Source organism: Mus caroli, chromosome 1 (genome assembly GCF_900094665.2).
Source record: "Mus caroli chromosome 1, CAROLI_EIJ_v1.1, whole genome shotgun sequence".
Lineage (NCBI taxonomy): Eukaryota > Metazoa > Chordata > Mammalia > Rodentia > Muridae > Mus > Mus caroli.
In genome coordinates this window covers 125,225,203-125,229,489 of record NC_034570.1, presented here as the reverse complement: position 1 = coordinate 125,229,489, position 4,287 = coordinate 125,225,203, and positions in this window count along the sequence as shown.

Genomic DNA, 4,287 nt, shown 5'->3' with positions numbered 1-4,287 from the left:
CCTCTTTTGTATATAACCTCTTATTTTGCTTTAAAAAAAAAAAAAAAGGTCTGTTCATATTTAATGCCCTGTATTAGTCAATGATTTGTGTTCAACATTATTTGAACCATTTGCCATTAACGAAAGAGAAATACTTATTTGTGTTTTAAATAAAACTGATATAGGAAATCCTTCATTATAACTCAAGTGATGCTATTAATTGTTTTAAAGGAGGGCAGATCTAAAAGTGATCTTAATATTCAATGATTGAGAATTTTCAAGCATGATGATGAAAGAAAATATTTAATTAGGAGAGTACAGGGTTTTTCAGTGTGTATGTTGACTTCTTACTGTTACAGAAACACATATAAATGGTTAGCAGGCAGAGAACAGGAGTTTCTACCTAATAGTAGCCTAGTAGTCCCCAGACTGCAGCTGTAGCTTAGCAGTGGACCACTTGCCTACTCCACATGAGGCCTCTGGCCAACCTAAGCTGTCTTTCCCCCAAAGTCCTATCAAGTTGGACATTTTTTCATACATATATCTTAACGGTAGTGGACCAGATGTTGCAGCTTGTCTCTGCTCAAAAGTATGGAGATAGTTTTAGTTTACAAGTTTTCAAGATTAGGCCAGATGTGGTGGCACATACCAGAGGCAGACGGAGCTCTTGAGTTCTAGGCCAAAAAAAGAAAAAGATTAAAATCAGTGAGGTGCTGACCTTAACAGTTGACTCTCATGGCTGCATGTGCGTTCTCACCTCTGCCAGTCTCACAAGCTCCCACAGGGAGGAGCTAAAGTAACTACAATTTACACTGGAAGCTGGAGTTACTTGGGTCAGACTCCTGTGATCCTGCTCTGAAGCTAATGCTTCATTTTGTCTGAATAATTCTGTGGCTTTTAACATGTGATGCCCTTGAAATTGGCAGTTAACAGCAGAAAGTGCATGAGCTCCAATGTGAATGCTTAGTAGATAAAACTAAGGTTAAATGTTCCTGGGGACCCATTCTTAACCTAAACCTATAGAGAGAGGTTACTGCTAGCTTTCAAGGCCATCTGCTCAAACCCAATGATTTGTAGACCGGCTTGTGTAGCTCAGGCTGACCTTAAGCTTTCCTGATTCTCCTGCCTCTACCACCCAAGTGCTTAGATGGAAGACATGAACCAGGTCAGGTTCATGTGCTAGAGACTAAACACGGAGTGATGCTAAGCTGCATCCCAAACCCTGCAGTTGACTTTTCCTTTGCAAAGTGATGTCAAGGGCTAGGGGGGCTGGAGAGATGGCTCAGCTGATAAAGGCATTTGCCTTACATTCCTGGCAACTAGCATCTAATAAGACAACCAACTCTCCAACACTGCCCTCTTGACTTCCTATGCGTAGGCCATGTCATGTGCCTCTTGCCCCCCAAAATAAGTTTCTAAAAGTTAAAAAGAAGAAAGGTTAGAGCCAGTGACTCAGCTCGATGACTGTCAGGCCTGGTGGCCTGAGTTGAACCCTCCAGGCATATGCAGAGAGAGAACTGACTGCTGCATGTTGGCCTCGTCACGCGTGTGGCATGGACACACCCGTAAACACACACAAATGTAACTGGTAACCAGTTGAAGGGCCAAAGCACAAAGGAATCACTATCTACCGTTTTCTTAACACACAGTAAATCAACCAAAGCATGCAGAGACTCTGGAGCAGCAGTCTAGGCTTTTATGGTTTTGTTTTTGATGAAAAGTTTAACAAGTCTTACTGAATAGGTCTATTATTATTATTCAGTATTTGGTTGGACTTAATTCCTAAGATGAAGTAAGTGTGGCAGTGAGTTAGAGCAATATCTCCTCTGTCCTTTTTAAAAGCCTTTTACTTTGTTCTCATTGCAGTGAAACAACAGTCCACTTTCCTGACGCTGGCTTGCTGTCAAGGGAGCTGGAGAGTTGGCTTTTTTTTAAAGGTGCCGTGTGTATAAGATAAGGAACTAAACAGATTAGGGAAACATAGAACAAGAAAGTGGTGTTAGAAGGCGAGGGAAACGAGAACTCTACCTCATGGGTCAGCCACAGCAAGCTCTCGTTGGTCTGTCTTTTAGAAAGGCTACCAGGAGGAAAAGATAACTTGTGTTGGCATTGACTGCCATAAGGATTTTGGAGTCCCACCCTTGGAGACACAAAGAAGAATTTTGAACTTACACTGTAATTAGATTATCTTGGTCACTAGGGATGGGTGAGTTTTAAGTCAGATTCCTGCTCCTGAAGTCCTTAAACGATTGTGAGGGATGTGAACCCCACTTGTGTGAGGATGCCTGCAGAGGGATCAGGTCACAGGATCCCTTGGAGCTGGAGTGACAGGCAGTTGTGAGCTGCCTGCCGCGGGGGCTAAGGACTGAACTCTAGGTCCTCTGGAGTGCAAGTGCCCGTAGGAAATACTGTAAAACAGGAACAGCCAGAGGAGTTGCTCGTGGCTGTAAGCCCAACACTAGGGAGACAGGAGGATAGTTGAAGGCCAGCCTGTTTTTCAGAAATTTTCAGAGAATTTCAGAAAAACAAGAGTAAAGAGGAGTGGAGTAGTACTTTGTATTTGGTAGTTTCTGAGACAAGGTTTCACTACATAGCCTTGGGTAGCCCAAGACTTGCTTTGTAGCTCAGGCTGGCCTGGCCTCTTAGGGATTTGCTTGCTCCTTTAATCCTAGGATTAAAGGTGTGTGCCATCATGCCTGGTTTAACAGAAATTTTAAGTAGATAATGAGCAGGAATCTTAGTAGCTTTTTCTGTTCATGTCTTACTGTACTTTTTGAAGAGAGCTCATATGGCCTTATACTTCTTAATCCTCTTGCGTCTGACTTTCAAATGCTGGGATTACAGGTCTACATTACCATGTCTGGTTTATGTAGTACTGGAGATTAAACCCAGGGCTTTGAACATATTAGAAAAACACTCTTAGCACTTCATCTTCAACAGATGAGCTAAGCCATAGAGTAAGGGTCTTGCTAATGCCTCAACTCTCAAACATGTGATCCTGTCTTTTGCCCTCTGAATATTTATGTTTGTTTGTTTGTTTATTGGCACAGGGTCTCTACATAGCCCTGACCTGGAATTCACTGTAGACCAGACTGTCTCGAGTTCTGCCTGCTTCTACCTCAATGCTAGGATTAAAGGTATGCACCACTACACCCAGCCCCTTTGTCAAAAAAAATTTTTTATGTGTATATTTTGCTTGCATGTATGTCTGCACCATTTGTATGACGGGTGCCTGTAGACACCAGAAGAGAGTATTAAGATACCCTGAAATGAGTTAACAGATTGTTGTAAGGTACCATGTGGATGCTGGGAACCAAACCTAGTTCTGTTGCAAGTAGAATTAATCCCTCTTAGCTGGGAGCCATCTCTTCAGCCTCTGTCTTCATTGCTTATGTGACCACCTCCCTAAAAGGAAAAAGGTCAGGACCGTTGGATTTCTTCCAAAAAGCCTCCTTTTCCCTCATATAAGGTATTCACCAGGCATATGCTTCATTTACCCTGTATTTTAAAGTTATTTACCAGCTGGGCATGGTGGTACACACCATTAATCCCAGCTGTCCAGGAGGCAGAGGTAGGTGAGTTCAAGGCCAGCCTGGTTTACATAGTAAGCTCAAGACAGCCAGAGCTTGTGTAGAGCTCGTGTCTCAATGCCCCACCCACCCCCAGAAGAAACTGTTTCCCAGTGATTCCCTCACAGAGCCGAAAGTGCAAGGTGTAGCTCAGTGGGAGAATGCTTTTCTAGTATGCAGAAGAGCTTGGATTGAATCCTCAGGTGGGGAGAATCACAAGGTGGGGAGAGAGGGAGAAAAGCTTTGAAGACAGATCTTTTGATTGCCTTTACAGTCTGTGGCTAATATAAATGCTTTAGTCCTCCCAGACTTCCATATGTCAACATACGCCATATGCCAAATAGGTCAACGGTTTTCTCAGTCCTTGAGAGTAAAAGTCCTGGCCAGATAGATGGCATTTCCAGTGCTCCTTCTGACTCTGAGTAGCTGCTACGGTGTCCTTACATGGTTCCTATGGAGAAATAGAGGCCTATGTGCTGTCTCTGGGTTGTTTTGTATTGTTTGTTTCTTTGGGTACTAGGCATGGGACCTAGGACCTCCTGTATGGGAGGCAAGTAAGAACTGAAAGAAGAAAATTACTGACCACCAGAACTTCTCACCCCAGAGTACATTCTGAACTCTCACACCAGAGTCAGACCCCCTCCCAACTAAGAACTGTTCCGGGGACATTTCTGAGATAAGGGTCTCCTGGAACGAACCCAGTCCAACCCCTCCCAACTGAGGACTGTGCCAGGGACAT